Below are 8,639 nucleotides of genomic sequence, written 5' to 3' on the forward strand. Positions count from 1 at the left end.
GTGAGCAACTGATATTATTCAGAATTTGAAATGGCATTTATAATAGAAATATGTTGGGCAACGGTGGCTTTTATCTGTGATGATGTATCACCAGTTTGAAGACTGAGTAGCAAATTCTTGAGTCATAATTACCTCAAAAGTAAAACAGGAATAAGAAAAAGGATCAAATTATATCTGATTAAATCTGAATTAAACTTGCCTTAAGATTGGGGTCATGATTTCAGTGTGTTTCTTGAATATAGACGATTATTTATGTCTATTTGTGAATCACCTATATCTTCTGCTGTTGATCTTTTCAATTTCAGCTAAAGACATTGTTACCACCAGCTGATAGGGAGTAAGCATCTTTTCTCTTTTTGCACTCCTTGTTTGAATGAAATTGATTTTTGAATTTAACAGTGGAATGGTATATTGCCAAGTGAATATGTACTTGTCTGTGTGCAGTGTGTACAAAGAAATTAGCCAGATAAGATTCTGGAGTTAAACTCACTAAAACCCATTCAGGTAAAAGTATTAAGAAAAATTCAAAAATGTTCTTACTTCCTACTAATGTACATAAAGACATACACTTCCTAAGCAATCAAAATACAACTTTATTGTTAAAACTATAGGTACAGAAGTAAGCTATTCAGTCCATCAAGTCTGCTCCGCCATTCAACGAGATGATGTTTGATCTGATAACAATAGAATCCTTACAGTGCAGAAAGAGGTCATGTGGCCATCTGCAGTAACCTTCCAAAGATCATCCCGGTCCCACTCCCCACCTCGCCAACCCCCACCCACCCACCCACCCCACCACCCCCTCTCCCCCCACCAACCGCACACAGAGTTCATACCATAGCTAACCCACTTAACCTGCATATCCGTGGACACAACAGGGCAAATCCTGCACATATTTACTATAAGAGGAAACCCAAGCACTCAAAAGGAAACCCACAAAGACACAGGGAGACTATGCAAACTCCACACAGACAGTCACCCAAGGCTGTAATTGAGTCCAGGTCCCTGGTGCTATGAGGTAGCAATGCTAACCACTGTGCCATGGTGCCAGTTTATCCTCAACTCTGTTGTCCTGTCTTTTCTGCTTAACCTTGGTTCCCTTACAGATCAAAAACCTACCTCAGCCTTGAATATAATTAATGGCCCAGCCTCCACGGCCCTCTGTGTAAAAAATTCCACAGACTCCTACCCTCTGAGAGAAGAGACTCCCCCCCCACCAACCATCTCTGTCCAAACTGAGCGGCACCTTACTCTGATCTTTGCTCTCTGATGCAAGACTTTCCTACAAAGGGAAATGTCCTGTCAGCATCTGAGCTGTCAAGCTCCCTAAGAATTTTATATGTTTCAATAAGGTTACCTCTCATTGTTCTGAACTCCAATGAGAACAGGAGCAACTTCCTCAATCTTTCTTCATTAACAGATCCTCCTTAACCGGAACCAACCTAGTAAACCTTCTCAAGACTGCATCTATTGCCTCTATATCTTTCCTTAAATATAAAAACCAAAATTGTTCACAGTATTCTAAGGGTGGTCTAACAAGAGCCTTATACAGTTCATAGGATCCCTACAGTGTGGAAACTAGCCCTTCGGCCCAACAAGTCCACACCGACCCTCAGAGCATCCCAACCGGATCCATCCCCCTATAACCCACCTAATCTATGCATCCCTGAACACTATGGGAAATTTAGCATGGCCAATCTGCCTAGCCTGCACATCTTTGGACTGTGGGAGGAAACCAGAGGTCCCGGACAGACATGGGGAGAATGTGCAAACTCCACGCAGACAGTCACCCGAGAGTGGAATCAAACCCAGGTCCCTGGTGCTGTGAGGCAGCAATGCTATCCACTGAGCCATGTTGCTGCCCAAAGCAAGACTCCCCTATTTTTATGCTCCATTCGCTCTGAAATAAAGGCTAGCATTCCATTTGCCTTCCTATAACCCGCTGAATTTGAATGCCAGATTTTTAGGGATTTATACATGAGAACTTCCAAATTTCTCTGTGCTGAAGCTTTCAGCATTCCTTTCCCATTTAAATAATAATCAGCTTTTCAACTCTTCCTGCCAAAGTGTATATCCTCACATTTTACCACAATGTATTTCATCTGTTAAGTTGTTGCAAACTCACATAACTCATCAATATCCCTCTGTAAAATCATTATGTTATCCTCACCACTTGCCTTCCCAGCTATTTGGATGTCATCTGCTAATGTGGCAATAGTGTGTTCACTTCTGTCATTCGAGTTATTGTATATATTGTAAATAATTGTGGCCCTGATTCCTGTGGCTCTCCACTAATTGTGGTTTGCCATCCTGAAAATGTTCCCTTTATCCCAAAGCTCTGTCTTCTATTAGTCAGGCAATACTATATCCACGCTAATACACTATCCCAACACCATGGTATCTTATTTTAAAGAGCAGCTCAACATCCTGTACCTTGTTGAATGCCTTATGAAAATCAAAAGATAATATATCTCCATGTTTCTCTTTATCTAGCCTGCTAGTATTAAAGGACTGTAATAAACTTATCAGGCATGATTTCCTCTTCATGAAGCCATGGTGACTCTGTTTGATTACATTGTGTATTTCCAAAAATTTAACTATTGTATCCTTCCATACAGACTCTAAAATTTTCTCAATAACAGATGTTAAATTAACTGTCCTATAGTCGCCTGCTTTTTGTCACCTTGCCTTTTTGAATATCATACTTTGGAATACATTGGCTGTTTTCTGACCTCCTGAGGCTGTTCCAAAATCTAAAAGGTTTTTGGGTGCTTACTATCAGTGCATCCATTATCTCTGCAGTTACTTCCTTTAATGTCCTAGAATGCAATCTTTCTAGTACAGGGACTTATCAGCCTTTAGCACCATCAGTTTTCTTAGTACTTTTTCTCTAGCGATAGTTATTGCATTTACTTCCTCTCCAATTGTTGCCCTTTCATTATTAAGTATTTCTGAAAATGCTAGTAGCATTTTGTACTGTGAAAACTGATGCAAATTATTTAGTCAGATCCTCTGCCATTTCCTGGTTCCACATTATTCCCAAAGGATGTGCATAAGCAGTCGCCCATTGCTGTCCTGTATCAATCACTGTCTGGAAATGCAAATCCAACAGTCACATACACAAAAGACTGAGTCATATGATCTCTCTGCATGTGGTGGTATAATCCAAAGGATATACAATGTCTAATGTCGTTTCTCTTTAGATGTTGTGTGACAGCCAAATTTGTTGATTTTTGACATAGAATCATAGAATTCACACAAGTGTGGAAACAGGCCATTTGTCCCAAAAAGTCCACACAGACCTTCTGAAGATCATCCAACACAGGATCATCCCCTAACCCTATATTTCTCATAGCTAATACATCTACCCTATACATCCCTGAACACTATGGACAATTTAGTATGGCCAATCTACCTAACTTGCACATCTTTGGATTGTGGGAGGAAACCCACGCAGATAGGGGAAAACATGCAAACTCCACACAGTCACCTGAGGCTGGAACCAAACCCAGGTCCCTGGCACTGTAAGGCAGCAGTGATAACCACTGAGCCACCGTGCCGCCCAAGCCCAGCCATTAATTTCTGAATGGACCATCTTGATGAGCTAAGAATAAGTTGTTCCCATTTCCACAGGTGCCATTGCCTTTGTTCCAATTTCCATAGACTCCACATCTCCAGAGAGTGGAATGTGATTTCATAAGGACAAATTTCAAGTTAGCGTCCTTTGTTTAGAAAAGTGTCTATTCTTTTGAAAAGATTGAATGCATATATGACTGGCTGATAAAATTACAAATTAATGTTTCATAGTTTGTTAATCAAGTATAATGTATTGTCCTTGTATTATAAAATGTACCTGTTTTTCAGTCAAATTTAAATCAGTGATTTTATTCAGAGTGTAACTAGCTAAACTACAATCAGCCCATCAACCAACAGCCAGAAAACAGTGACAGACAACTTCTGGAAGTCAACTAGCATACAGTTATTTGGAACTAGTTAGTCACAAGTAGACTTTAATTGACCTACAACAACCAGCTACCAGAAACCATCAAATCGGCAGTCAACCCAACAATCAGCATGCAGATGCCATTAGGAGAGGACCCTTATGGTGCAATGGTAGAATGCCAGGATGCTCAGATTCTACTTGCTCCAGTTAGGAGGTGTGAAGTAATATTTCTGAACAAGTTGATAAGAAAATATCTACAGATGTCATCAGAAACCAACCAAGCTACCAACAGCAGCAAATCAGACCTCTATCAGCATGTAGCCAGTCACCAACGTAAGCCATCCTCAGCCAGAACTGGTCATGCAGCTGCCACTAGTAGAGAGTTACCATGAGCCAAACAAACCACAGCCAGGATGCAGCTAACCAACCTTTCATTAAAAATATGCAAGTAAGAAGAAGCTGGAAGTAAAGTGCTAGAGGTTATCAGATGAGGAGGACAAGAATCAATAATTGAGCCACCAGGATCAGAGAACCAGTAGGAACAGATGAAGCATCACCATCAATCAAGAGAAACAATAAATGTGCGAGAAACAAAGAATGGAAGAGCCACCAAGAGACAGGAACCCTTCAGCAAAATAGCACAGTCTGCAGTTAAAGGACTGACAGAAGTAAGAGTTTAATCTTATGTAACTCTCCTGTTTCTACTTTCTGCCAGTAAAGAGAATGATAGGATGAAGACATATTAAGGTGAATTTAATTTAATCTACTGCTTTGTTGTTTGTGCTATAAATATTTTATTTATTTTGCTCTATGTTTGCACTATATGTTTCATGAACCCCTATGTGTGCTGTGCTAATACGTTTTCCAGTAATTGAAAATATCACCCTGGCGGCCGGCTGCACAGCCAGTTGGGAAGCTACAGATGACACAGAAGGCATGCTAACTAAGCCAGTGATAAACACTGATTAATTTATATGAATTCCATCAGTCATCTTTGCTGTAGGCTTATTGCTTTCTGAGGTAATGGCTAATGGCACTCCTGGGGAGCAGGACGATTGGACAGTGCTGCTATTGGCATGAGTATCAACCAGTTCCTTCTATGTTACTTCAGGCTATTCAGTCCTTGTGGATATTCTGTCACCACACCACAAATTTCTTTGAATGTAGAGCAATGAACATCTATGAATCCTTCATAGCTATCATCAGCAGTTTTCCAAACAGTATGAAATTAGCCCAGAATGCAGCATGGTGTTTAAACTCCAAAGTTACCATAGAAGCAATGGAAGATTTTTTTATTAGTCGCAGTCTGTCTGTAGCAATGACCTGCCAGAGTGAGGTTTCCATTGCAAAGATCACTCTTCTGTCATGCATCAATGCAGACGCACAAATAGTCATTGATGAATTCTTTTCACTCCACCTTCCAATGCTATACATGTGGAGCAAAGCAACTTCAACAGATTTAAATGAAGCAGCCCCCCTCGACTGGCACCATATCCACAAACATTAACTCCCTCCACCACCAATCACAGTAGCAATTGCGTGTACCATCTACAAAATGTGCTGCAGAAAAACACCTAGTCTCCTTAAACAGCACCTTCTAAAATCATGACCATTATCACCTGGAAAATCAATGGCAGAAGATACATGGAAAAACATCACCTGCAAGTTTCCCTCCAAGTCACTCACCAACCTGACTTGGAAATATATCACCATCTCTTCTCTGCCACTGGGTCAAAAGAATGGAACTCCCTTCCTAATAGCATTATAAATACACCGATACCAAATTGCCTGTACTATTTCAAGAAGGCAGCTCGCCACCATCATCTCAAGGGCAATTAGAGATAGGCAATAAATGTTGCCCATCCAGTGAAGTACGCATTCCTTGAATAAATATATAAAAAAACTCAAACTGTACTCACCACTGTAACAGTTTTATCACCACCAATTATATTAAGCCATTTAAACTAGCTGTTGATTCCAACAACAGTATTGGCACAATATTGTTACAGTAGGACAATACAGAAATCAAATGCCCAGTCAGTTAATTTTCACATAAACTGAATGCATGTGAATAGAACATTCAACTGTCAAGAAAACAGTGTGGAGCTGAAGGAGCACAGGAGGCCAGGCAGCAACGGAGGAAGTGGGAATAGGGGATCGCATTCTTGCAGGAAGGTGGGTGAGAGGAGGTGTAGTCCAGGTAGCTGTGGGAGTCGGTGGGCTTGAAATAGATATCGATTTCAAGGCGGTCACCAGAGATGGAGACAGAGGTCCAGGAAGGAGAGAGAGGTATCAGAGATGGTCCAGGTGAACTTGAGGTTGGGGTGAAAGGTGTTAGTAAAGTTGATGAACTGTTCAAGCTCCTCGTGAAAGCACAAGGCAGTGCCAATATAGTCATCGATGTAGCGGAGAAAGAGGTGGGGTATAGTGCCACTGTAGCTGCGGAAGAGGGACTTTTCCACGTATCCTACGAAGAGGCAGGCATAGCTTGGGCCCATGCAGGTTCCCATGGCCACCCCATGAGTCTGTAGGAAGTGGAAGGAGTTGAAGAAGTTGTTAAGGGTAAGGACGAGTTCGGTTAAGCAGATGAAGGTGTCGGTGGAGGAGGACTGGTTGGGCCCATGGGAAAGGAAGAAGGGGAGGGCTTTTAGGCCATCCATGGGGTAGGCGATGGCCTAGTGGTGTTATCGCTAGACTATTAATCCAGAACCCCAGCTGATGTTCTGGGGGCTTGGGTTTGAATCCCACCACGGCAGATGGTGGAATTGGAATTCAAAAAAAAGTCTGGAATTAAGAATCTACTGATCACCATGAAATCATTGCTGATTGTCGGGAAAACCCATCTGGTTCACTAATGTCCTTCAGGGGAGGAAATCGGCTACCCTCACCTGGTCTGGCCTACATGTGACTCCAGACCCACAGCAAAGTAGTTGACTCTCAACTGCCCTCTGAAATGGCCTAGCAAGCCACTCAGATGTATCAATCGCTACAAAGACTCAAAGAAATGGAACTGGACGGATCAACTGGCATCGACCTAGGCACTGGAAACAACAACGGCAGAAACAGCCCTGTCGACCCTGCAAAGTCCTCCTCACTAACATCTGGGGGTTAGTGCCAAAATTGGGAGAGCTGTCTCACAGACTGGTCAAGCAACAGTCTGACATAGTCATACTCACAGAATCATACCTTATAAACAATGTCCCAGATACCACCATCACCATCCCGGGATACGTCCTGTCTCACCGGCAGGACAGACCCAGCAGAGGGGGCAGCACAGTGGCATACGGGAGGGAGGGAGTTGCTCTAGGAGTCCTCAACATGGACCCCGGACCCCATGAAGTGTCATGGCTTCAAGTTAAACATGGGCAAGGAAACCTCCTGCTGATTACCATATACCGTCCTCCCTCAGCTGATGGATCAGTATTTTTCAATGTTGAACAACACCTAGAGGAAGCACTGAGGATGGCAAGGGCACAAAATGTACTCTGGGTTGGGCATTTCAATGTCCACCACCAAGAGTGGCTTGGCAGCAGTACTACCAATCAAGCTGGTCGGGCCCTAGAGGACATAGTTGCTCGACTGGGTCTGCGGCAGGTGGTGAGGGAACCAAAGGGAAAAACATACTTGACCTCATCCTTACTAATCTGCCAGCTGCAGTTGTATCTGTCCATGACACTATCGTTAAGAGTGACCATCGCACAGTCTTTGTGGAGACGAAGTCCCACCTTCAAATTGAGAACAATCTCCATCGTGCTGTGTGGCACTATCACCGTGCTAAATGGGACAGACTTCACACAGATCTAGCAACTCAAGACTGGGCATCCATGAGGCACTGTGGGCCACCAGAATTGTATTACAGCACAATCTGTAACCTCATGGCCCGACACATCCGCCACTCAACCATTACCTTCAAGCCAGGGGATCAACGCTGGTTCAATGAAGAGTGAGAAGTGCATGCCAGGAGTAGCACCAGGAGCAGCCTTAAGATGAGGTATCAACCTGGTGAAGTCACCAAACAGGACTATTTGCACGCCAAACAGCAAAAGCAGCAAGTGATAAACAGAGCTAAGTGATCCCACAACCAACAGATCAGATCAAAGCTCTGCAGTCCTGCCACATCCAGTCATGAATGGTGGTGGACAATTAAACAACTCACTGGAGGAGGAGGTTCCATAAATATCCCCATCCTCAATGATGGAAGAGCCCAGCACATCAGTGCAAAAGTTAAGGCTGAAGCATTCGCAGCAATCTTCAGCCAGAAGTGCCGAGTGGATGATCCATCTTGGCCTCCTCCAGTGGTCCCCTGCATTACAGATACCAGTCTTCAGCCATTTCGATTCACTCCACGTGATATCAAGAAACGGTTGCAGGCGCTGGATACTGCAAAGGCTACCGGCCCTGATAACATTCCGGCAATAGTACTGAAAACTTGTGCTGCAGAACTTGCCACTCCCCTAGACAAGCTGTTCCAGTACAGTTACAACACTGGTATCTACCCGACAATGTGGAAAATTGCCCAAGTATGTCCTGTACATAAAAAGCAGGACAAATCCAACCCGGCCAATTACTGCCCCATCAGTCTACTCTCAATCATCAGTAAAGTGATGGAAGGTGTCATCAACAGTGCTATCAAGCAGCACCTACTCAGAGATGCCCAGTTGCGTTCCGCCAGGGCCATTCAGCTCCTGATCTCAGT

The sequence above is a fragment of the Rhincodon typus genome, chromosome 7 (genome assembly GCF_021869965.1).
Source record: "Rhincodon typus isolate 14 chromosome 7, sRhiTyp1.1, whole genome shotgun sequence".
In the NCBI taxonomy this organism is placed as follows: domain Eukaryota; kingdom Metazoa; phylum Chordata; class Chondrichthyes; order Orectolobiformes; family Rhincodontidae; genus Rhincodon; species Rhincodon typus.